General features: G+C 39.2%; 1 protein-coding gene across 9 annotated transcripts in view; it reads right to left on the bottom strand.

Moving 5' to 3' along the window:
- Positions 1-27607, bottom strand: part of CUNH12orf42 (chromosome unknown C12orf42 homolog) — a 134835-nt gene that overhangs the window by 5658 nt on the left and 101570 nt on the right. The gene's annotated exons all lie outside the window — the stretch shown is intronic.

Raw genomic sequence — 27607 nt, 5'->3', positions numbered from 1 at the left:
AAAAAGGAAAAACCAAGAGGTGGGAAGTGTGGAATGGGAAGGGGAAGGGAGTCTATTGCAGGAGTTCTACTGTGTGGCAGAAATGGTGCCAGGGCACAACAAGTCTTAGCAAGTTGTGGGCATGGGGCAAAGAGGATGCTGGCCATGTTGGGTGCCAGGACACATTTTTCCTAAACCACAGCCTTGTTTACAAAAGGAGGAATCAAAGCAAATACCTCGGGGGAGGGGGGCGTTGCAGATAGCAGAAATGAGAGGAAAGGCCAAGGAGTTGTACCCTGGGAGTATATGTCTTGTTAACTGGGGCCAGCCACTTCTCAGACCATGCCTGAGGGCCTGAGGGCAGGTGGTCCCAGTGCAGACAGATTTTTCTGGCTTTTCAGGAGAAACAGAAATATATTTTTTATATATGTAAAAACTTATAATTTTTCAATGTTGGTAACTCATTCAATTTTTTTAAAAAACACAGTGTGGGCTCCACAAAACACATCTGCTCTCTGAATCACCACAGGCCATCAATTTGCATCTTTGGCCTATGGCCAGCCCTGTAAAAGTCACAGTATCATTTGCTTCCCTTCATACCATCTTCATCTCAGAATCTGATTTTATAAATATTCAGCTGGGCACCATGGGGATGCATGTGCAAGCTTTGTGCATAAGCAAATTTTAGAGTTCCAGAAGTCTTGTCACCGTCAACACTTTAGGAAGACTGAACTTTTATTTATATTTAATTGATTGCCTCATTTCATCTTAAAGCCCAGAATTCAAACGGTACACAAATACATCAGGCTTTCCTAAATGCAAAGCAATATCTGGAATCTTTCAAAACAGTAGCTCTGGGACTCTTACTCCCAGAGGAAATTTTATAGCACTAGAACCAGCGGCATTTGATCTGCCCTTGTTTTATTGTCAAACCTCAAGAACAGGATGGAAGTTTCAAAGACACTTTACACACCTTCACATCCTAAAAGTTAGGAGTTGAAAGAGATCTTATAGATCACCTGAGGCTGTACCCCACCACCCTCACTATCCACCTCTGCTTAGATACCTCTAGGAATCTATGGGGTGCTTGGGTGGCTCAGTCAGTTAAATGTCTGCTTTCAGCTCAGGTCATGATCCCGGGGTCCTGGGACTGAGTCCTGCATCTGGCTTCCTGCTCTGCAGGGAGTCTGCTTCTCCCTCTTGCACTGCCCCTCTTCCTATTCATATTCTCTCTCTTTCTCTCAAATAAATAACATCTTTTTTTTTTAAATGCCTCTAGGAACCTGAATCTCACTACCTCTGCAACAGAGATTTCCTTGCTTATTAGAAGAGCAAATAAGTAACATTGTATTTACAATATAATAAGCATATTATACACATGGATATATGTAATACTATATATGGGAAATAATTATTAAAGCCTCCTTGTATGGTGTTGGGACAGGTGGTGACTATACTTATTTAATTATTCAACCAATATTTACTGAGCTCCTATCAGATACTAGGTACTACTCTAGTGACAAAAGGGTACTCAGGTCAACAGAATGGATCATTTTGAGACTAAATTGACCAGCTGATTTATAGCAAAATGGACTTCAGCATAGCAATGCGGAGCCCCTCGTGGACACCAGAGTGAATTTCAAGTTTCCTCTCTGATACATTTTCCAGGTTGCCTGAATTGAATAGAACAACCAGTTGTTTTAACATTAAACAAACAAACAAAAGACTGTGGCAAATGGAAGGACATTTTGCAATCTCCAATGGTTTCCAGTCTTTTTTTTTTTTTTAAGTTTTCAAATTTTCCCACCAAAATAGTAATAGTACTTGAGCCAAAATCCACTGCTCATGATTTCAAGTCAAGTACTCTGTCAGGTCAGCCATCCCTTGAATCTAATGCAGTATTTTTCAATCCTGTCTGTGCATTAGTCAGTAACTGGCATGCTTTGAAAAATACAGGTATGTGGTCCCAGGACCCCAGGACCTGTACTTTCTAAGCCCTATGGGGATTATAATTAGTGAGCAGGGAAACTTTCATGTGTCTAATTCACTCACTAGAAATTTCAGGTACTGTTGTAACTATGAGTTAGTCCAAGCAATCATGAATATGCTGAAGCATGAAGTCAAAGGTGTCTTTCTCCTCAGAGTACTATCTCTCTGTGGACAAGTCTTCATTTTGGAAAATGGCATTATGTATCACTTTACAGCTTGTACACTCCTTTACATCTTATTTCTTTTCCTATCAGTAATCTCCCTTGAGACTGACAATAGTCCTATGGCATCCTCATTTTTCTGAGGAGAAAACTGAAGTCAGCAAGAAAGCACCTTCTCCACCCCACTCACCAAGCATCACAGAAGCTGGGGTGGGGACCTACATCTTATTTTGAGAGGGTTTTGTTTTTCTACTGCACAATCAATCCCAGTATTGCCAGAGCAAACTATGGGCACTGGGTTTGATGAAGAGTGGGACAGAAGTGTGCACAATAACAACTAACAAGCAGTGGCCCCGATCACAGATCTGACATTGTCCTAGGGTCCATGCTTTGGGCCGTAGTCAATGCTATCAGCTGGGCTTCTGATGTGCCAAAGAAGAAAGGGCACCTGCCTATGGCCCCATATCTGGAATTCGCTCCCATGAAAGCCTACATTGTCAAGGCTTCCCCAGCCACCCCTCCAACTTTTCTCACTAGTTGAGGCCCTTGTTTTGTGGTATGTTGTTTGCTAAAAAATTCTTCCCATTATCCCAGTTTTGCAAGTTCTTTTCATGTGTAGGCGACTCCACCTGTCATCTCGCCGCTCAGGTCTTCCATCTGCTGCTAATTTCATTGGAAGTAATATTGTGGCAGACAGGAGATTTCAAGGTACAATAAAATAAGCCTCAGCGCTGACTGTCTTCTACAGAAGCAATTTATCTTTCTCTTGAGCAGCAAAATAGTTCATGATAAGTCATGACAGATTCTGATTTATTCATTTTCTAGTCATTTAGCTCCTGCACTTTCAGCCTCTCTATAATATCAGCAGGCACGGCGCCACAGGCCTTTGCATCCATGCCCAGCAAACTTCCTTAATATATAACTCCGATGTGTGTGTCTCCCCATCCTCTCTTTGCTTTCTTGGGCTTCTAGTTAGCATGTTCATGTTATGGGAGGACCAGAGGCAACTATCCTAGAAGGGGAATAAAATCCAGAGATGATTAATTTCCCAAAGCTCATTTTGTCCTTGACTGTTGGTACAAATAGGAGCTAAAACTAATTGATGTCATCTCCTTCATAGAAAATAAAATACAACCCTTAAATAGGTCTTTAATTAATGCTGAAAACTCCAACAATATACTCTTTAAAAAGATTCTTAAACCACACAGTGGAGTTAAATGGAATCTGTCCCTTCACACCATTTCTCCTAGCTATGGAGTGAGAGTCATCTGAAAGCAAATGGGGTTGAGTTTACAGAGGAGGCTGTGATGCATTAAGCCTTGAGCAGCGGTAGAGCTTTAAGACCAAGTGTACAAGTTCTGCACCCAGACCCCTTGGACCAAATTTCTCTTAACGCCTTCCTGGCTGTGTTACTAGGACCAAGTCATTCAACTGCTCTCTGTCTTAGTTTTCTCATTCATAAAGTGGCAATAATCATAATACCTACACGATGAGGTTCAAACGCAGAGTAAGTTAATAAACAAGGGCTCAAAGCAGTGCCAGGCACACAGGAAGTACTCAGCAAGGCTTCACTGTTACTGTTGTTGTTGTTGTTATTGAAAATGTTCCTTCTGGGGTGCCTGGGGGGCTCAATTGTTAAGCATCTGCCTTCAGCTCAGGTCATGATCCCAGGGTCCTGGGATCTAGCCCCGCATCAAGCTCCCTACTTTTTGCAGGAAGCCTGCTTCTCCCTCTCCAGGTCCCCCTGCTTATGCCCCCTCTCTCGTTTCTCTCTTTGTCAAATAAGTAAAAATCTTTAAAAAAGAAAAGAAAATTTTCCTTCCAGTCTCCCTCCATAGCTCCTGAATGACCTCTTTCAGCAATAAGGACTCAAGTGGAAAATAATATCTTTTCCATCCATCTGGGGTTTGCCTCATTTTATTTATTCAAAAATATTTCTCGAATGCCTACTAATGTGTTTTGCCCTGCATTTAGCTCTGGGGGCCAATAGACTAAGTCAAATGTGACCCCTGCCTTCATGGAGTTTGCAAGCTCCTGGGGAAGATGCCAAAAACAGGTCATAACTAAGCAGTTACAAACTGTAGTGAGTGAAGTCGAGGAAAATTCAAGGGGCTGAGACAGAGAAATATAGGTAGAGATCCATGAAGGTAACATTGACTCTGAGACTGACCCAAAGACTGAAAAAGACTTTTTTGTTCAGGAGTAGGGAAAAGAGCATTTCAGCATGACAAATAATGAGTTGTGTTCCCAAGAGTGCTAGCCTCAGTGGCTGAATGGAAGTGAGCTGAAGCAAAGGGGCAGGACTGCACAAGGTGCAATGGAAAGCTACTGAAGGTTTCACATAGATGAGTGATGACAGTAGCACATACCTTTGTAAAACTCTCTAAGGAAAAGTGGGCAGAAGGGGACAAGAATGGAAGTCAGTCAGAAGGCAGTTGGCAGTCAGACAAGTGAGTAGTAATGTAACTTGGATGTGCCTGGTAGTTTTATATAGCAGTTATGAGCTAGAGAGTCTGTGTTGGATCTGTCTCATCTGTAAAATGGGGATAATGGTAACAAAAATGGAGGAAAATATAAGAAATGGACTTCCAGTTGCAGCTCCAACATGGAAACAGCTTGGATATTGACATTCCTATCCTTGCAACAAGATGGAGCTAAACAAGCTAAAAATCAACAGCTTTACTTGGACCCTTCTGAGAACTAAGTTCACAGGACAAACTGGCACCCAACAATCTGGAGACAGGTGAATCTAAAGATTCAAATCAAGGTCTGTTTACCTAGAGTAGAAGCCTCTGAAGCAAAAACTGGTAGGATCATTTAAATGGTAATTTTGATGAATTGTTGGAGGCTAAGTGTAGAGTAGCTTGAGAGTGAGAACCTCCTGATGGTGCAGTTTTAGGGGGTCTCTACAGTTCAGTGGGTTTTGCCTTAGAAGAATCCCACTCACGGCACCCCACTGCAGAAGAACCACCTCAAGCTGAGGACCTGAGAAAGATTCTTTTACAATTCTGATGCATAAAAGGGAAGAATAGTCATTGTAAAATATGCCCAGAGCATTCTCTATAGCAAAGACATACCAGGGAAGGGAAGGGCAATTATTCCACTACAGCCCCGTTTAGCCATCTTGTCTCACATAAGGGAAGTAAAAGACAAGAAATATGTGTGAATGTCACAGCCCAGAAACACAGACTTCCTAAAATACTGAGGTTTAATAATAAGATCATAAAATGCTTCTCCCCACCCACACCTTATCATCATACCACCAGGTCTCTAGTATATTATAGCTGAAAGAGCTGAAGACAAAGACTCACTCTGAGGAAGAATAGAGAGGGAACATGCAGGAAATATGAAGCTTCAAACACCGATAGCTACAACAAACATTAAACACAACCCAATACCTAGCCAGATTCATATCAATACCCCCTACCACCAAGGATCTCTTTATCTCAGTTCCTATATTTTCATATATCCAGCTTGGCCTTCAACAAAACATTACGAGACATACCAAAAGGCAAGAAGAAACACAGTTGAAGAGACAAAGCAAAGCCTAAGAACCAGACTCAGATCTGACACTGATGGAATTATCAGAGAGGGAATTTAAAATAACTATGATTAATATGCTAAGGGCTCTAATAGAGAAGGTACATAAGAAAGAGTACATAAGTAAGGTAAGCAGAGAGATGGAAACTAAAAGAAACAAAAAGAAATGCTACTTGATTTCACTTATCTGTGGAATCCAACAAAGTTGAACACATAGAGGCAGAGAGCAGAACACAAGTTACCAGGGGCAGGGAGGTGGGGGAAATGGGAGGCTAGTCAAAGGGCACAAACTTGTGGTTATATAGGATGAATAAATCTAGAGATCTAATGTGCAGCATAGTAACTATAGTTAATAATACTGTACCAAATCCTGGAAATCTGCTAAAAGAGTAGATTTTCTGGTGCTCTCATCACACACACACAAAAATGGTAACTATGTGAGGAGATGACATTTTAATTAGCTTTATAGTAGTAATCATTTCACTATATATGTGTGTGTGTATATCAAATCATCACTTTAAATATATACAGCTTTTATTTAAAAATGAAATACAATAAAAATACAACAAAAAAGAAATGCTATAAATACAATATACTGAAACAAAAATGAATAATGTCTTCAATGGGCTCATCAGTATACTGAACATGGTCAAGGAATGAATCAGTGAGCATGAAGATAGGTCAGTAAGGACTTCTGAACTAAAATGCAAAGAGAAAAGAATGGGGGAAAATTCAAATTAAAAAATTTAAAAAACAGAGCAGAACTTACAAGTACTGTAGGACAATTTTATAAGATACAACATACACATCCTTCTTGGAAGAAGAAAAGAGAGAGAATGAGACAGAAGAAATATTTGAAGTAATGATGGTTGAGAACTTTCCAAAATTAATGGCAGACACAAACAATAGATCCAGGCTGCTCAAAGAACATTAAGTAAGATGAACACCAAAAAGAAAAAAAAAAAAAATTACACTAGGCATATCATGTTCAAATTGCAGAAATCCAAACACAAAGAGAAGATCTTGAAAGAATCAGGGGTGGGGAAAGGCAGGGAGCCCCTTTTAGAAGAATAAGTATAAGAATTAAAGTGGTTTTCTTATTCAAAACTGCAAACAAGAGGAGAGTAGAATGACATATTCACAAAGTACCAGAAGAAAAAAAACAAAACACCAACCTAGAGTTCTATATCCAGCAAAAATATATTTCAACACTTAAGAAGAAATACTTCCTCAAACAATAATAAAAAAGTGGAGAGGGGCACCTGGGTAGCTCAGTCAATTAAGCATCTGCCTCCACCTCAGGTCATGATCCAAGGGTCCTGGAATCAAGCCCTGAGTTGAGCTCCCTGCTCAGCGAGAAGTCTGCTTCTCCCTGCTTCTCCCCTCCCACCACTCATTCTCTCTCTTTCTCTCTCAAATAAATGAATAAAATATATTTTTTTTAAAGTGAAGAAAATTTATTGTTTACAGACCGATTTACAAGAAGTGTTAAAACAACTTCTCAAGGAGTAGGAAAATAATAGAGGTCATAAATTCAGATCTACATAAAGAAAAGAACTCCAAGAGGAATAAGTAAAATCTTTATTTTTTTTTATTTTTAATCTAAAAGGTAACTGTTTCTCAAAGAAGCTTACTCTTCCATTTCATTTCCAAATGGCCTCCTGACCCCATCATGCTTCTGTACTCTGCTTTATTTTTATTCAATATATTACAATAATATTTTATATAAGTAATCATACAAGTTTATGCCAATCTTCCTGGCTAGAATGTAAGCTCTATGAGGGCAAGTACCATCTCTGAATCATTCTCCACAGTTTCTCAAACACTAGGCAGGAAGTTCATACTCAGAAACTTCTCTTGGAATAAACAATTGAATGGACCTCTCACCCCTCTGATGGATGCTCTTCGGTGTTACAACATTACTTTTCTCCATTGTGCACATCAACCTCCATCCTCCCCTTCTGCAGACTTGTCTGAGAGTAATGACTTACCTTCTCTCTCCTTTGGGATTAGTCCACATTGCTCAGCTCATCACAACCACAATCCCAGCTCTAGTGCATTGTCCCTTATAAAAAAGGGCAAACAAGTTTCATCTCAAACATCAGAAGCCCAAATTGGAGGTGGAACCAATTTTTAAAGAGTTCCATGGCTGTGTCTTTGTTCATGGGGAAATTGCTGATGTCTACCATGGGTGTGGGAGAATGAAGTAGCCACTGGAGGGGCAGGCACCTGTCATAGCTCAGGTATTCTGCTAAGTGTGACCGTGCCTGTCCCTGCCTTCTGCAAGAGGGGTGTTTCTTCTTCTGATATCACTCTAGTAAAAGGACACACAGAGTCAGCCTCTCATTACATACCAGAACATCAGAACTGAAGAGCATTCAAACATACCTCACTATCCTCCCATGACACCACCTGTTCCCCATGATACATAAACCTTTCTCAATTTTAAGTTCACAGAATCACAAAACTTTCCAGCCTAGGGAACACAGAAGTGGATTGGATAGGCGACAGATTCTTTCAAACACAGGGCATAATTTGGGAACCAACGTACTCAGTTTCTCATGGATTCACTGAATGAAAGTTTCTAGACCCTGGCTTCCTCATCTATAGATGAAATAACATGATCTATTCATTATTCTCCAGTCTTATTCTCCAGGCCTCCAGTCCTGTGAGTCTCTGAATATTTCTTAACTACACTGAACATGTTTTTTCTTTATTTTTAGAACATTATGTCAACATATGAAATTGCTATTTTGTAGGACAAAAATGGTCAAATATAGGCAATTTCATATTTTGCAGCTTAATATGTCTACCAGACTATGCAAGACATAGATGCAGAGTTAAAAAAAAAAAAATCCACAGACCAACCCAACTTCATTATATAAATATCCACTACCTAGTCATCCATTTTCTTATTGATTGGTGTGTGATATTACAGACAAGGCTGCTCTGAACATTTTTGCACACAACTCCTGCTTCATGTATACTAGTCTCTCTAGAAGTGGAATAGCTAAGCCACAGAGTACGCAAATCTTCCACCTTATTGTACAGAGCCCACTGTTTTCCAGACTGTTTTCTTAGCAAATTACTTTCCTACTAGCTATGTACAAGGCTTCTTACTGTCCCACAGCCTTGCCAACACTTGCTATTATTACCTGACTATGTTTTTCAATCTTCACCATTCGGGCAAGTATAAAAGAGTACTGCTACTGCATTTTTAATCTGCGTATCTTCCTGAAATTAATGAGCCCGAGAATCTCTCTTCCCACCAAATCTTTCATCTGAATTGCTTACCAAGTTTATAAGCATGTATTGAATTTTAACCCCTTTCCTTTTCCTGCTCTTCGTAGTCTAACCAGCTGGTGAATAGTGACATTAGCCCTGGAGGACACCGTGGGGAGCTTGAATAATCCACCCAGTTGATAACCTGCTTCTAAATAAATAACCAGGAGTTGACCCTCGGGGATTGTACTCATACCATTCAACTGGCATGACCCAGTATAATATTTCATGTCTTGCTGAAACTGTGGCCCAGCACTGTTTTGCATGAAACTAAGGACTTGGACAATTCTTTTATTTGAGTGATTAGCTTATTTCAGCCACGGCTTACTTGAGACACAAAGGCTTGTGCTACCTGCCTATGGTATCACTCCAGATGGCACCTTAGATTTCTTGCATGAAATGTTGTTCATATCTCTCACCCTTCCCCTGGAGGATGTGCAGTTTCCCAATGACGCTTTTAAAATATGATACTAAGACTGGAAAACAATTTAAATCACACCATTCAGTAGTACATGTTCAGGAAAGTAACTCTTCATGATAGGTATTCTGTTAAAGAAAGAAAAGAAAAGAAAAGAAAAAGTGTTTTCTCCTCAAGCTAGATTATGCAACAGAAATAAGGCTCTTTCTTCAATGATTCTGTGAATAAGTGATTCTGATTCTGACAAATAAAATGAAGAAGTGTGGAAAGAAAAATCACACATAGAATCAGGAACAATTGAAAAAGGAATCCAGGCTACCCCCCAATCTCGGCCTTTGTTGAAGGGATCACCAGAGATCTATGTAGATATTATTTTGAAATTTAGAGCTTCAACTTGTATGAACATGAATGCCCATGCTGAGTTTCTACGTGCCTCTGTGAAACAGCAAAAAGAACCCGACAAACCCTTTCTTGCATTAAAGAAACACACTATGGAAAGCCTGAAAATAAACCATCTATGCTTGATTAATTAGGTTTGTAAGTATTGTTTCAGGACCAAACAATATTTCTAAAGATTTCTATAGTTCAAAGATTGCCCTATGGCCGTCTGGCCAATACATCTTCCAACACACGCAGTTTACAAGCATTTTTCTTCCCAATATGTTGTCTTTGGTTGGTGCGACATTGTTTGAGCACAGGGCTATTTGGGTCATAGTGGTTTTCTCCCCTGCACAGCAGTGGTGCTGAGCACAGCACTTTGACCATACATCTTCCATGTCATTTCCATCAAAGGCACATGATACTTCCTGGTGACCAATCAGGAGTGGTCCAGCATCCTAACAGAGGGCATATTGGCAAACCAAGCTTTCTTAATGACAGCCATTGTTTGAGGCCAACAAAAGGGAGTTCCTGAATATTAACATGTGGCCTTGTGTAAAGGTCACCAGTATGGCACATCCATCATATTTCACAACTGAGAAAGAGAACTTTCTAAGTTCTGTCAGAACCTACTGTTGTCCAAATAAATGTATTAGCCTGATGGCTGACACCAACGAGGCAAATGATCTTGAGTGATGAGCTCCTCTTTTAAGAAATATCCTTTCACTACTCTGAATCAGCAGCAGACATTATGGTAAGAGATCATCTTAAAGGAATATACCTCAAGGCCATAAGGGGTTAGAATAATCAGGCAATCCAATTAAATTATTAATTTAATAACATGTAATCATTAGACCAAATGGCATCTCTTCTTGACAGGAATAGCCTTCCACACTGAAAAGAGAAATTACTTATTTTAACATCTCAGAGTCTTGAATGGTCTTCTTAATAGTAAAGACAAACAAGCCCATGAAATTTCTATCAGTGAGATCTAATACAGTTGGTACAAAAGAACTCAAGATCTGGGTCTGTTGACAGCACTGAGTCTTGGGTAAAGGCTATTCAAAGTGAAGTGTGATGGCAGAATTGAACAAATTGTGTCACATGCATTTATTACTAAACCCAAGAGCAGACAGCAAGCTTCCCTGTTTGACAATCTTGGTCAGAACAGGTCTATGTTCGATATTAGAACTATGGAGTTCTGGTTGTTAAGCACCATCTTGAAAAAGAGTTGGAATTTATTTCAACTTAAGAAATCTGAAAAAATAAGGCAGAGAAAGAGTAGTGAAAATGCATGTATCTCTCAGCTAGGTCACTCTGACCTCCGTCATAGTCATGGTGTGGGTCAAGAGGGAGAGACAGGAAATGGAAAGAGAAAGAAGAGAGTTCTTTTTAGTTCCTTGGATACATCATACTTTCAATACTATATCCTAACATTCAGACATTTTCTTTCTTTGTGGCATCTCTTTCACAGACCCTGCTCCTCTGACCAATTTCTACTCCTCTCCTTTTCTTGCTCTTTCCCCTAACTTCTGAATGGCTTCTCTCATTCTGCTGCATGTTCTCATCGTTCCTTGGACTTGCTTTATCATAACAATTAACACTTGAAATTGCTTATCAAATTATCCTGCCTTCAAAATTGTTCCAAGCTCCAGGAGGACAGAGACAGGATATGTCAATTTCATCTTTGTAGGTACTCCATAAATTTTTGTATATAAATAGTAACTTTCAATAATAAAACAGGATCAAAGTCTTAATTTATCACCTCTTGACCTATAATAAGTTTCTGTGAAATGAAAGAAATTCTTATGCACATTAAGAAGGGATTTAGCATTGGAACAATTAACTTTTTTTGTACTATAGACAAGGTATCAACCAATTATAATACAGCCTCACAAATTCATATTCTATTATTTCAGAACAAGGCATAACCAAATAAGGGATAAAAGGAAGCCAAATTTTGAACTATCTTTGAAAAAGGCATTTTCTAGGCAAAATAATTACGTACATAATATCTCAGGAAATTGTTTCGAAACACTCAGCTGCTTGCCTTGGCTCTGAGTCTTCGTTCCAATGCTGTACATTGACTCCACTTAGAATATCCTCCAAAGGAATGCTGTCTACCTGTCTGCCTCCTATTAGTCTTCAAGACCCAGGGTAAGTACCACTCTTTTTATGAACCCTTTCCCTCCTGCCTATGTTCACAGTGCTTTCCCAACACTCAGGGTAAGTGGTTCTAATTCTTCCTGTATTCTCACTAGACCCTAACCTCATTATAATTCAAAGTCTTAGTTGATAGAGCATCTGGTTGGCTCTGTTAGTTAAGCATTTGACTTTTGATTTCAGCTCAGATCATGATCTCTGGGTTATGAGATCAAGGCCCCACACTAGATATGGAGCCTGCTTAAGACTGTCTCTCTCTCCCTCTGCTCCTCCACTACCTCTCCCTCTCAAAAATACTAAATAAATAATTTTTAAAAATTTTAAAGTCTTAGGTATGTCCTTTTTTTTTTAAACAAAACAAGTTGTAAATTAATCGAGGAAAGAATCTGCATTTTTATACTTTTCTGAATCCAGCCCAAGGCCTAGCATGTTGCATTCAGAGAGCTGAGGCAATGTTTTCTAAGTAAATTCATTAACAGACAAAAGTAACCATTATAATATTTTAAGCAAATTCTAAAAAAAGAATTTCTTTTGTCAATGCTTTATTAAACTTTAGTAATCGTGTTTTATTCTGTCTGCACACACACACACACACACACACACACACACACACATACGCACACATTATTTCTTTGGGACAAAGATCCTATGACTCAAAGTGGTTTAAAGGGGAGTTTCCATATTATTATATTATTATATTCTTCCTTTCAGTTACAATGGGAAAATCATTTAAGATGATACCCCACACTCCCTTACAAAGTTTTGTGCAACTGACCCAAGCTTGAACAACCAGATTCTTTGAATATATTTTCATTCTTAGAACCCATGCGATCACATGCCTATTCCTTTCCAGAAAGAGATGTTCTGGAATATGAGCTGTGAGTTATCAGAGACCATGTTTTCTGTCCTCGTTGAAGATGCTGCTCTGAAGATAAAGGTGACATGCAGGAAGAATGAGAAGCATGAGATGGGAGGTCCTAGAAGCTCTCATAAGTCCTGGTTCAGATCATCCTTGAGGCTTCAGCCCAAATTGCATTTACTTTAGATAAATAAGATCACTATAATTCAGACTGATATCCATGATGTCAGCTTTAATAAAACTAGTCAATTTTTTTTAAAGATTTTGTTTATTTATTTGAAAGGGAGAGAGAGAGCTGGAGCAAGGGGAGGGTCAGAGGGAGAGGGAGAAATAGACTCCCTGCTGAGCAGGGAGCCTGACACAAGGCTCAATCCCAGGACCCCAGGACTTGAGGGACCTCTGAGCCAAAGGCATACACTTAACAGACTGAACCACCTAGGTCCCCCCAAATTATTCAAGAGTATTGTATTATGTTAACTGTAACTGCACTTCTTTTAAATTTTGAATTGGTCTCCACCACAAGTGTCTAAATTCATTAAACTGCTATTAGGCTTATCTGATATTTCTCTTAAATAAGTGGAGTGCTTATAACAAAGTTACTTAGATAAGTAGTGAAGACTTTTATCCTCATAAATATGGTAAAATTTATTACTATCCCTTAATAAATTCAAAAGACAAGTATGAAAATGACAAGACACCAAATAACAGTATGCATAATTTTACATTTGTCATTGGAAATATTACAATTATGCATTATAAAAAGATAAAATATTGCTCAGTTCCACTCAATCGGTTTCACTCTGGGATGATAAAGAAATAGGCTTAGAGAATCTAGGAGACTTGTCCAAGGTCGTCCAACTCTTTGATAAAAGAACCTTCTAGGCTTGACTTAAAGGGCTGAGAGCCATGTCTAGCACTGCATTTGTGCACCTACCTATTAGTTCTTCTCCATGTATTTTTTCCCAGAAATTCTGGCCTTTCTCTACCACTTCACTCCTACTGTACGGGTTCCTGAGGCTAAATTCTGCAACTTCCCTTTCTGACTTAGGGCAACCCCTAATCCTCTCTGCCTCTGTTTCTCATCAGAAGGAAAGAAATAGTTACTATGTTCATCCAACAAAAAGGAAATTAATGGTTGATTAGATGCCTGTTCAACACACTGAGGATGAAAACCAGTCTTCATGGTGAATTATTGAATTAGGGGGCCAACTTACAGTGAGGCTGTGTCTACACAAAGCCAAACATCCAGTCAATTCAGCCCAAAAAAAAAAAAAAAAAAAAAACCAGCAGTTTAGCAGCAGGAAAAATGAAATTAGTTGACCAGGACTGTACAGACAAAGTAAAATGAGAAAAGAATGACACTACAATGGCATGGTAAACGTTCTGGCAGAATTTACAAACTTAAAGAGGCAAGAAAAGTAAGAATGAGACTTCTGTTGTCAGAAAAATAAAAAGGTCATACCAAAAAAAAAAAAAATAGATTCCTTCATTCTGTTATTATGTTCCCATTTCCTTCTATCTCATCTTCTGCATTCAAATTTCAGATGGAAATCATGAAAAAACAAAGCCAGTATCCAAAGATTTGTGTTATACCCTAGCACAGGATATTAAAAAAGAATGCTTTCCTATGGTAAGGCCGGCATAGGACGTATTATGATTCAAGCATTCAGCATGACTTAGTTTCATATTTGGTGAATTAAATCTTCCTTTCATTCTCTGCAGGGCAAAAAGAATACTGAGACGCATATTATCTATGGAGAATTCTAAATAACAAAACTCATTTGATGTTCACACTGATTTTCCCAAGTCATTTTTAATACCATGGTAAAAATCAGAAAATCTTTGGTAAAATGTGTGATTTTTGTTGGTTGGCTCTTTAGATAGTAACTGTGGGCTAGCCTTAATTATTGAGCTGTGCTTTTAGGAGATGCCCTTTGAATGTCCAGGGTCGTTTTGTTTTTAGAATAATGTTTCCCTTATGAGCACTGTGTTGTTACTATGCTCTAATATGTAGATCTCCTAAGCTCTAAAGAGGCTCTAAAACTCCATGAAGTTTTCATAACTCTTTCATAACTATTGATTATTAAGTAAGGGAGGAGGAGAGATCATTTATGAGTAATTTATCCCTTCATTAAGAATGAAATACAATTAATTAAAATTGTCGGTCTTAATTAATAACTTACTCATTTAACTCTCCCCCCAAACCCTAAGAGAATTAGCCCCAGGAGCTAGACAAAGAAAGCATTCTTCAAGACAAATTGGAGAGTACAGTTTTGTGAACTGAGTCCTGAACCCCAGGAATGAACACTTGCAGCTGCGACGTGAACTGTTTTCTGTTACCTTAAATACGGCTGGGCCATATGGAGCATTTCTGAGGACCTTCTATTTTAAAACGTTCTGTTCATATTTTATGCTTTTCCATATGTCTCATCCTTACTTCAGAGTTTCTATTCATTTCCATAAAAATAAGATCTTTGTTTTACAAGAGTTCATTTTTCTCTCTCCCTTCCTCCCTATTATGGCCACAAACCCCTACTTGGGTTATTACAGCCACTCTAGGACCAGCTGATTGTGGCAAGATGAATAGCGAATTATTTGAAAGAAAAACAGCAGTAGCAGATGATCCGCGGGGCTGCCGAGCTCCTGTTTTCTTTGCTCATTCCAACCGACCCAGGATGGAGGAGAATAAACCTAACGCTGTTGTCGAACTGCTTCAGAATGAATAAAATGTTTACAGAAATCATTGCTGAAACCCTGAAGGAAGCACTGAAGGAAGATATCATTTGGTTCACCGAAAATTAACCAAAATGTGCTTTCTGAAAAAAGGAGCTCCCTGTAGTTTGGGGTTGACTTCGAGCAATTATCCAAACAAAACAGTTGGCGCCTGTGTTGGCGACAAAATAGTGTTTGCATAAAGTGGAGGGAGAAGACAAATATGCATGAAAATTAAATTTAGGCCTCTGGGACTCCCCTTTTGGGGCCATAGAAGAGCTGATTACATGTTCACAGCTGGAATTGGTGTTGGCAGGCAGACCTCATTCACGGGCAGAGGGAGGGACTCCCTCTTTGAGCGACTGCTCCCATGGCAAAGCAAGAAAGGCAGCATTAAAAGCATCTGATGTTTACAGACCTCAAGGCCTGTGGTCCCGAGCCGTTCAGATCTGGCATCAAACCCCAGTGTTCTCCACTGAGTACTCAGTACACAGCCCGAGGAGCACATGGCTGCTGGAACATAGGTTCTCCCTCCCATCCCCCATCCCACTCTCGTGCACGCAGACCGCTGTTGGCAATGTTGCCATTTAGAAGCCAGTGAATATGGCCAAGAGAAGAGCCAGCATTCTGGGCAACAGGAGAGTGGAGTCTCGCAACACCAAGGTAGACGGTCACAACAGGATGCTGAAACTGTCTTGAGACAGGGTCCTCTGGGTATGGAGATGACTGAAAGAGTGTGTTATGGCAACATTCGCCAATAGTTCTCCTGGTTTCTCTGGTTGTAGATCGCAGAAATGGCCCTAATTCTCCACACTTTCTCCTGGAGTGTGACTTAGCCCCATCTCAAGATAGAGTGTGTTTCCCCATCCCTTAATCTGGGCTCGTCTTGTGACTTGTTTTGCCTAAGAGGATGTGATGAAAGTGGTAAGAAAGGCTTCCTGGGACAGTTCAAAGCAGGAAGGATGAGCAGACATTAGCCTGAAGGAAGAGGAAAATGGACAGCAGTTTCCTAAGGCAAGAAAGAGGATGTTGTACTCAATAATAATAGAATCTAACATTTACTGGATGCTTGTGATGGGCCAGGAACCATTCAAAACATTTTACTTATATAAACTGATTTAATTCCCCACAACAGCTTAATGAGGTAGGTATAATTATGACCCTCACTTATTCAAATTAAGAAAACAAGGCCCAGTGTAGTTAAGAATTTGGGGCAGCACCCCATAGATAGTAATTGACAGAACTGGGATTCAAACCCAAGGCCGTTTGGCTACAGAGCCCATGTTCTTTCACTGTCATGATGTGGTGCTCTTGAGAACACTGGGAAAAGATCACCAAGACAAGAACAGGTTGTCAAAGGCAAGAACCAAACCTTTATTACTGGCCTCACAACTAAGGTCTAGTGTTCATTCTCATGCTCTTCAGTTCATTCTCAATAGAGCCACCAGGAGGATCCCCATAGAAGTGAAATCAGATCCTGTTAATTTCCTCACTCAAACCCTTCCGACCACTTCCCATTGCACTTACAAAAAAAATAAAAATGTCTTATCATGGTCACAAGGCCTTCAATCTGGGCCCCTCTTAACCTCTCTGCCTACATACCTTCCAACCCTCCATCTTTTTAACTCTACTCCAGCTTCTTGACCACTCCAAGCTTGTTCCCACCCAGGCTCCATGCCGTTCCTGGTGCCTCTACTTTAGAATATTATTTCTCTTGTCTTCTCCAGGATCTGTGCAAATCCCCCTTCCTTTGTGAGGCCTCTTGGGTCACCTTCTCTAAAAAGACATCTCTTAATCTCATTGGCCTCTCCTTACCCTGATTTACATTTCCTCATAGGACTCACCAGTGCTTGAAATTATGTTATGACTTATTTGTTTACTTGTTTACAGTCTGGCTGTCCCACCAGAATGTATATTCCATAAGGCAGAACTCTTAATGTTTATTGCCTAGACCAATGTCTGCCATATAAAAAAAAAAAAACAAAACAAAACAATCAATTCATTTTATGAAATATCCCAGAGCCTAAATGTTGCTTAACTGCTCAAGTTTCAAAAATTTGGAACACTAACCAACCAAAGTATGCCCAAAGTAGGACATGTAGGAGTATATGAAACGGTTAAAGAAGTGGTTCTCAAACTCCAGTGAACAAACTTTAGTGTCAGGACCTCTAAAGTGGGGAGCTCCTAGGTGACTCTAACTCAAACGATGTGTGGAAAAGGTTGTCAGGTTAAGCAAATAACCTATAGAATGCCTCTGTAAGCCTGAATTTCAAAGAAACATTATATTGTATGGGACATGGTTATACTAAAAAATATTCTGAAGGGTAAACTGAGTGTCTTATAGTCTTTCTGAAAACACTGTGGATCACACTCAAAGAAAAACTCTATATTATGGGGAGAGATGATATTCAGTCTGGAGAAAATCAGTTTGATTGAGAAAGAGACATGATGCACAGAAACCCTCAAATATATGAAGAGAAAAGACCTCTAGTTTCTGTGACTCCAAAGGACAGAACTAAGACCGGACGTTGACACCATCTTTTCAATCAGTATAGGAGGGTAATGGTGGTAAAGGGTTGCTGTCCAACAGCAGGGGTCCTCCAGGAGGATGCAAGTCACACTGTGGGAAGAACTGAATGTTGATGAAAGGAGTCTATTCTGGGTGAGGGTGGATCAATTCCAAAGATGGGTCCAAAACTAGGAATTCAGTTCCACAGATGGAGTGAGAACAAACAGACCTTCTCTGTATTAAATGGGACTCCATTCATAGAAAGTAACCAAAATCCAACACAAATGGGCTTAAGCAAAAAAAATGAGTTTATTATTTTACACTGAAAAATCCAGGATGATCTTGATTCAGGAATGACTGAATTCAGATATGAAGAAATGATGTCATCAAGATTCAGATCCAAGTCTCACCATTTTTCTATGCACTGGCTTCATTCTTGACAGTCTCCTCTTTCATGGTGACAAAATGATCACCTGTGTTCCAGGCCAACATCTTAACAGGTTAGCAGTCTCTTCAGGAAAAAATGATTCTTTTTCTCAATAGTTTCAGCAAAACTGCAAGGACAGCATCTTATGGCCTGCTTTGGGTCAGATACCAACGCTCAAATCAATATTACAATGCCCAAGAGAATCAGATGCTCTGGTGGGACTCATTTGGTCATATATGCTCATGAAAGTAGGAGTAGGGTCAGCCCCACCTAAGTTACAGAGACTGAGAATTGGGGAGGAGGGTGATGTTACTAGAAAAAAGAGACATCGGATGCTGCGCAGATAAAAATATCAGAAAGTCCTATATTCCAAATTCAGTCTATGCAATGATATTAATAGTATCGCTCAAGCTAACATACTTTTATTTCAGTCATCCTCCTCCAGCTATGCCTCCACAATTTCAACAAGTCTTTCCTTCACACTAGGAAGATGCATCTCCCCAGCTTCCCAAAACTCTACCCCTTGCCCACTGTTAGATTCTACTAAGTGAAAACTATTTTTTTAATTAACATATAATGTATTATTTGTTGTAGGGGTACAGGTCTATGATTCACCAGTCTTACACAATTCACAGTGTTCACCATAGCACACACCCTCCCCAATGTCCATCCCCCAGCAACTCCATTCCTCCCACCTCTCTCCCTTCCAGCAACCCTCTGTTTGTTTCCTGAGATTAAGAGTCTGTTATGTTTTATCTCCCTCTCTGATTTTGTCTTGTTTCATTTTTCCCTCCCTTCCCCTATGATCCTCTGTCTTATTTCTCAAATTCCTCATATCAGTGTGAGCATATGATAATTGTCATTCTTTCATTGACTTATTTTGCTTAGCCTAATCCCTCTAGTTCCATCCACATTGTTGCAAATGGCAAGATTTCACAGGTTTTGATGGCTACATAGTATTTCATTGTGTGTATGTTTGTGCATGTATATCTCATCTTCTTTATCCATTCATCTGTTGATGAACTTCTAGGCTCTTTCCATAGTTTGGATATTGTGGATATTCCTGCTATAAATATTGGGGTGCATGTGGCCCTTCAGATCACTACACTTGTATCTTTGGAGTAAATACCCAGTAGTGCAATTGCTGGGTTGTAAGGTAGCTCTGTGTTCAGTTTTTTTGAGGAAACTTCACACTGTTGGGAGTGAAAACATTTCTTGAACAGAACACATCTTAATTCTTTAGAAAGACAAGTTTTCTTATATTTATATATATATATATATATATATATATATATATATATATATGGCAATGGTGGAAAAGATTGCCTCTCAAGCAGTGGTTTTCATGCAAGTTATGGGGTTGAAAAAATGGAATGAACTCTGAAAGGGCAGACTTTTCTAGGTGGGGTGGATCAATTCCACAGAGTGCTCCAATACTAGTAAATTCAGTACCTCAGAAGGAGAGAGTGAGATGGACCACCTTTGTATTTCTTGGATGTTTCTGAATTGAAATCAATTATTGAGCACCTAGTATGTTCCAAGGACTGCACCTCCAAAACTAGGAATACAAAGATAACTAAAGAAAGCATGGTTAGTGCACTTTGGAATATCCAGACCTAGTGAAGGAGAAAGAAGGAAGTGCAGAGATTATAAAATGACGTGATGAGGGTAGCAAGGCAGATAGGCATTCAGGGCTATGACAACACAAGAGGTGGTACTTAACACAATGGGGACACATGGAGGGCTCTTATCTCTATGCTTTTCAAGTGTAAGAGCTGTATGTTTGTGTGTAAGGATTTCTAACATCTTTCAGTTTGTCACCTTGCTGTTTCAATGGTTAGTAAGATAGTCCGAAAGAGAAAAAATGAGGAGCCATTACTTTTTATAAAACATAAAGGCTTTTCATTTGCTGATAAAAGCATACATATTTGTTGTACAAAATTTGACAAATAAAGAAAAGACATGGAAACAAGGAAAAAATACATAACTACTCTTAGCACTTTTATGTTATTTTTATCCAGTCTTCTCCTTTCTCTGTCTAGAAATGGATTATTGTAATATATATGTATTGATATGATATATATAAAATGTATAAAGTATATGTATATCCATGAAGATATATATGACACCTATAGTAATATAAATGATTTTATATTTTAAACTTAACCCTCCAACATTAGACATTTGCCATGCCAATATCCCTTCAAGACTTTTTTAATGACTCTATAATATGGCTGTGTGATAACATCACCATTCCTTCTGGACAGTTTTTTGACAGAAGCAATAAAAAGAAATGGCCAAGTGAAATGACTCATTTTGTCAGGTCAAGACATCAAACTTCAAAACAGATAAGATTTACAATTCCAAAAATTTAAGAAAATTGAAGTGCCATAAACTTTAAGGGAGATAAAAATGTTGTTTGCACTTCCTTGGGGTGCCTGGGTGGCTCAATCGGTTAAGCATCAGACCCTTGATCTCCGCTCCTGTCTTGATCCCAAGGTTGTGAGTTCAAGCTTGGCTTTGGGCACTCTAAGCATAGAACCTACTTTAAAATAAAAATGTTGTTGGACTGCCTTTGCTCATTTACCTTTCTCCAAGTATAGAAGTGTTAGAATTAACAAATAACTCTCATGTGGTTTTATATCTTCCTTCCTGTTCGGACCAGCATCAAAGCATTTTTATTACATTTATAGTGGTGGGTTGGGAGGAATCTCAGTTATTTTTCATATCCCATTGAAAAGAATTTAATGAGTCAATCTTATTCCAGATGGACCTATATATAAAGGGTGTGGCTCTTGACTTCACAGGCATGCATCTGTGTTAAATACCAATAATGATTTTCAGATTATCTTATCTTATTTTGTAAATTCAAAAATGAGGTAGTTCCTTTGGAGGTTGGAGGTAAAGGAATTGCTCCCAGGAGTGCACAGGGAGTTCTAATAGGATTAGACCCATTAGTCTCAATAAATCCCTTGGTGTCAAAGTCTGGATAATCTGTGACTATTAACTTTAAACTGATGTGGTTGGCTGCTCAGGCCCACAACATAGAAGCACCATTTGGATCTGAATTTATTGTAGATGGTTGGCCAAGACAAGCATGACTCTGTGGGAAAGGATGAAAGCCATTTGTCCACTGTCACTGCTGTTCCTAAATCCTCACCTTCTGCTTCCCAGTTGTATGACTTTTCGTTATCTTTTCCTGCTCTAACTCCCCTGAGGGCTTTATCTCACCACCTGTGTCATTTTGAATTACAATCATCTGTGTCCTTACCTGACTTCTCTATTTGCAAAGACTATTTATGTCTTCCTCACCTATTTTGTTTCCATGCATCTAAATTTAAGCTTAGGAGGAACTCAACGTCAAGGTTTCACCATTCCTCCCTCTTACCCCTCACCTTACTCCCTTCCTCAGGCCAGAACCAGACAGATTATCAGCTCCAGGATCACTGTACCCCAAAGTGGGAAAAAGAATCTATGCCTTCTGTCACATTGCTATTTTCTTATAAGCCTGCTTTTATTCAGGGCAGTTTCACTTGATGCCTCCATTGCCCATGCTGTAAGCACACCAGGAAAACTGCCACATTCTCCCACCTAGCTTTACCATTCATTGAAGCACTGATGCTATTCTGCCTCCTTGTGTTTACTGTCCATTGGATGGTGAAGTATTAGTGACTGCCTCCCTCCAAACCTCCATCACTCCCATACTTTGGATGTGCACATGGCTTGGTGTGCTTCAGTGAGAGTGCAATCAGCTGCCTGTCCCAGATACGCACACCACTTCCTAGAAAGGCCTTTTCTCCATGCATCATTCTCTCTCAAAGAGGACTTACAACTTTCAAAGTTCACCTAACAAGTCATTGTTACTATCTACTACATGCAAGGCATTGTGCTAAACATTGGTCATAGAGCAATAAATTAATGAAGCCCAATCTCTACCCCCTAGATGCCCCCCCTAGGGACAGTAAGACAACTAAATAATCACCACATAGTGTGATAAAGACTGTCATGGAACCCTGAACCAATGGGATAGGAACCTCCCGTAGTAGTTCTGGGATATAGAGTCAGCAAACATTAACATTCCCATTTTACAGATGAGATAACTGAGGCCCAGAAACACTAAGTTCGTCAAGGTTAAATGGCACAAGATAGTTAGAGCTAAAGAAATCTCTTATCCATTGCATTTGCACTACAGCATGGCACAGCTGTGGAATTACAGGACCTCATCTATCTTAGAAGGGAAGGGAAGCTAAAATGTTTAAGGAAGACATTCATTATTGCCTTAGGTTTACACCAGATTGCTTTAGCCTATGTAGATATTATTGTTCTCTAAACCACTCCTCTAGACCCTACTGCTGATAGGAAATCACCTAGCATCTGATTTCAAGTCAGGTTATGCCACAATAACGAACAAGTCTCAGTGGTTAACAGAATAAAAGAATGGTGCTCAATAATTCACAATTCATGTTTATTAGCAAGTTAGCTTCAGCTCTGCTCAATGTCAGCTTCATTCTGAGCCTCGTGTAGAAGGAGTGGTCTCTATGTGGGATACTGCTCATATCATAGCAGGGGAAAAAGAAGCCAAGAAGTGACACACTTCTGTTTGTCCTTCACTGGCCTGAACAATCACATAGCCAGCCTTATGTCAATGAGGCAGAGAAGCATTATCTACCCACAAGTCAGGGCAGCAAATGTTTTGAACAACAACCCACTATCTCTTTTAATGACTGTAAGGGTGCAAATAAACACAGAGACAGAAAACCTAGAGATGAATACTAGCTCATTCATGACAGGAGAACTGAAATAAAACTCTCTGAACCTCAGTAATATCACCCATAATACAAAGATAACTATTGCCATCTATCTCAGGAACTTGATGTGAGAAGCAAATTCAATGTGTAAGAAAGTTTCTGGTAAACCATGGAATGCTTTGCTTTTGTTCTTACATATTGCTTCTTGTTCAAATATCTTGTTCCTACCTAAAGACAAGGAGTTACAAATTCAAATGTCTATGGGCCAAGCAAATAACACAAACAGAAACAAGTCAGTTACTTGTTCTGCAAACAAAAACTAAAAATCCTCAATACCCACCTAGTGTTGTTTCTTTTCTTTTTCTTCCTTTTCTTTCTCTCTTTCTTTCTTTCCTTCCTTCCCTCCTCCATTTATCTATCTATTTATTTATGTATGTATGTATTTATTTATTTATTTTCTATCTTTCAGTGTTTTACAAGAAACACCAAGCATATCTAATACCTAGATCAGGCCTGCAGAACAACTACCATCAACTGTAAATTTCTTACAGAAAGAGAACCAGTCTAATATATCCAATAGTTCTTCAACTACAGTTCTAACCCTCAGAAAATCCCTGATGAGGTTCATGAAGTTCAAGTCTATTACCAAATAAATAATACATTTATCTTAAAAACATAAAGTACCTAGAATGTTAGAGAAGACTTATATCTGCTAACTGGTATATATATCTTTCTTAATAAAACAAACATAAAAGATATAATAGTTCATGGTTAACCCTGATGAAAGCACTAAATACTTCCAACTGCAAGGAAGAGTCCACTCATTTCTCCATAAAACGTTTGAGGGATTGTTAGGTGGAAGGGGACTCTACAAGGCTATTTCTCATTTATGTCTGGTCCATATACTGCAATTTTCAGACAATGTGGAAAATATGATGATAAGGTAAACTCAAGGAGCTAAAGGGGGACATAGGAAGAGCGTGTTCGTTCACTGACGTAAAGGGGTAGAAGCACTCACATACAGAGAGAACTGCATTGTGAATGATGGGAGAGATATGGTAGGATTGGAAAAGCAGGATAGTGAGAGGAGCCCAGCATCGGAATTCACCATGAAGAACAAGGATGCTGGGGAAGTGAGCAGGGCTAAATCAAATGTATCACTAGCTTAGAAAGGTAGAGTTAAATAAATGAGGTGAATGTAGACATAGTTCTTGCCCACAAGGGGAGGTAGGTTAGGATACAATACAGCAGTACAGGCTGTGAGGCATAAAGTCCTATGGAGAGTCAGAATAGGGAAGGGTTCTAACCTCTCCACACTCCACAGAGGGAAGTATGGGAAAAGATGTTCAGCATTCCAGATGGGCTCTGGAAAATGGAGAGGATTTCAATTAATAGAAATTGGGAGGAAGGAATTCTAGGAGAGATCTAGAGATAAAGAAATTAGGAGAGCAACAATAAAAGCAAGTTGTGCAAAAAGAGGTATAAAGGATAGGTAAAAGAAGGAAATGAAAAATCACACATCATGGAGCAATTGTTTATCAAGGACCTGAGTGCTGGGCCCTGGCCTTGACACTGTGTGTAAACTGGCTCATTTAATTTTCATAATAATGGCATTTCACTGATAACAGTACTAAAGCTTTCTTCGAAAGTTGCTTTCTTATAGGTCATAAAGTAAGTGATGACTTCTCTGGTTCACTCACCAAACCTAAAATTTACTACAGAGGAAATAAGTCAGAGTAGTGAAATCAGTGTTTGGGGCAAATTCCTTAAGCAACGAAGTGCAAGTGATTCAAAATGTGAAACTAAGGACAGCACAGTGAGATGGCTCACATTTAAGAGTCCTTAACTATCAAAAATCTCCCAACAACAACAACAAAAAGCCCAGGACCAGATAGCTTTACTGGTGAACTCTTTCAAACATTTAAAGAAGAATTAATACCAATCCTTCTCAAATTTTTCAAAAAAAATCAAAGAGGAGGAACACTTCAAAACTCTTTTTATAAGTCCAACATACCCCAATATTAAAACAAGACAAGGATACAATAAGAAAATGAAATCACAGGTCCATATCCCTGACCAAAATAGATGCAAGACCATCAACAAAGTACTAGCAAACTAAAAAGATCAGAAGGCACAAGAAACAAGAGCAAAAATAAACAAACGGGACTACATCAAACTAAAATTTCCTGCACAAAAAAGAAAACAATCAACAAAATCAAAATGCAGCCTATGGAATGATAGAGAATATTTGCAAACCATGTATCTGATAAGGAGTTAATAAGTAAAGTATATACGGGAGTCCATATAACTCAATACCACAAAACCAAACTGATTAAAAAATGAGCACAGGACCTGAATAAACACTTTTCCAAGGAAGACATATGAATAACCAATAGGTATATGGAAAGGTGTTCAGTATTATCAATCACCAGGGAAACGCAAATTAAAACCACAGTGAGATATCATCTCACACCTGTTAGGATGTCTATTATCAAAAAGTTATATGATAACAAATGTTGGCAAGGATATAGAGATGAGGGAACCCTTATACACTGTTGGTGGGAATATAAATTGGTACACTTACTATGGAAAACAATATAGAGGTTCTCCAAAAACTTAAAAGTAAGGGGGCACCTGGGTGGCTCAATGAGTTAAGTGACAGTCTTCAGCTCTGGTCATGATCCTAGAGTCCCAGAATCGAGTCCCGCATGGGGCTCCCTGCTGAGTGGAGAGTCTCCTTCTCCCTCTGACCTCTCCCCTCTGGTATTCTCTCTCTCTCTCTCACTCTTTCTCAAATAAACAAATAAAATCTTAAAAAAAAAAAAAACTTAAAAATAAGATACTGTGTGATCCAACATTCCCACTTCTGGTATATTTCCAAAGAAAATGAAGATGAGATGAAGATGTCTCAGAAAGATACCTGCATTCCCACACGCATCACAGCATTGTTCACTGTAGCTAAGATATGGAAAAAACCTAGAGTGTTCATCAGCAGATGAATGGATAATGAACATGTAGTATCTGTGGATAATAGAATATAATTCTGCCTTAAGAAAAAAGGAAATGTATCATTTGCAACGACATGGATAAAGCTGGAGTCATGGAGAACATTGTGCTGGGTGAAATAAGCCAGACATGTAAAGGCAAATACCAATGATCTCACTTATATGTAGAATCTCAAAAGCTGAACTCATAGAAACAGAGAATAGAAAAGTGGTTACCAGGGGCTGAGTGGTGGGGGAAATGGGGAGACCTTGGTCCAAGGGTATCAACTTTCAGTTCTGGAGACCTCATGTACAACATGGTGACTACAATTAATAACATTACATTGTATCCTTGAAATTTCCTACAAGATTAAGTTTTAAGGGTGCTCACCATACATACACACAGAGTAACTATGTGAAATAATCGATGTGTTAATTAGCTTGATTTTGGTAATCATTTCACAATATTTCAAAACACTATCTTAGACACCTTAAATAGATACAATTTTTGTCAATCATAGCTCAATAAATCTGGAGGAAACCAAGGAGGCCTTCAACAATTTCACCAGCGAAAAGAGCTACTTGAGTTTTTATATTGGTACCTTGTTTGATTTCTAAACAGCACTCATCCCTATCTGAAAATATTTTATGTGCTTTTCTTTCTATTCCATAGAGGCTCCTTAAAGGCAAAACTGTGTAGCTGGTCTGCCACTGTATCCTCAGGAATGCCTGTCGGGGGCTAAATTGGGTCCCCAGAAAGCAGGTGCTAAAGTCCTAACTGTTAGCACCTGCGAATGTGACCTTATTTGAAGAGTCTTTAGAGGTGAAATTAATATGTAAGTTAAGATGAGCTCATACTGGAGTAAGGAGGGCTCTTAATTTACAATGACTAGTGTCCTTCTAAGACAGGGAGAAGAGGCCCAGAGACACACAGAGAGAAGGTCAGTTGGTAATGGAAGCAGAGGTTAGAACCACATAGCTGCAAGTGGAGAAACACCAAAAGCTGCTGGCAAGCACCAGAAGCTAAGAAGTGGCCTGCGAACCCTCCCCTAGAGCCTGCTGAAAGCATCGCCGTGTGACACCTCGATTTCAAGCTTCCAGCTTCCAGAGCTGTGAGGGAATGAACTTGTGTGGGGGAAGCTACTTGCTTTGAGCTATTTCTTAGGCAACCCCAGGAAACTCATACAGCACTTGAAAAATATCCTCTGAATGAATGAACTGTATAGAGACACAAGTTGGAAGGAGGGAGGGTTCCATGCAGGAATAGTTGGAAAGAACAGGAAGCAGATGCATGGGAAGCACTAACAGGACTTGTTAGGAAGGACTCAGTCTCAGTTTCCATCTTGCTGCTGAAAAGTCATTATTGAAAGGATTCACTCCAGTTTGGGAATATTCTGGTTGTGGATCCTCAAATTCCAGAGTTCTAGATCTACATAGACACTATACCCAAATGATTAA

Source organism: Mustela putorius, unplaced genomic scaffold (assembly GCF_011764305.1).
Source record: "Mustela putorius furo isolate JIRA1106 unplaced genomic scaffold, ASM1176430v1.1 tig00000788_pilon_pilon_pilon, whole genome shotgun sequence".
Lineage (NCBI taxonomy): Eukaryota > Metazoa > Chordata > Mammalia > Carnivora > Mustelidae > Mustela > Mustela putorius.
The sequence above is the reverse complement of the archived record's forward strand: the minus strand, read 5'-3'. Positions and strand labels throughout refer to the sequence as shown.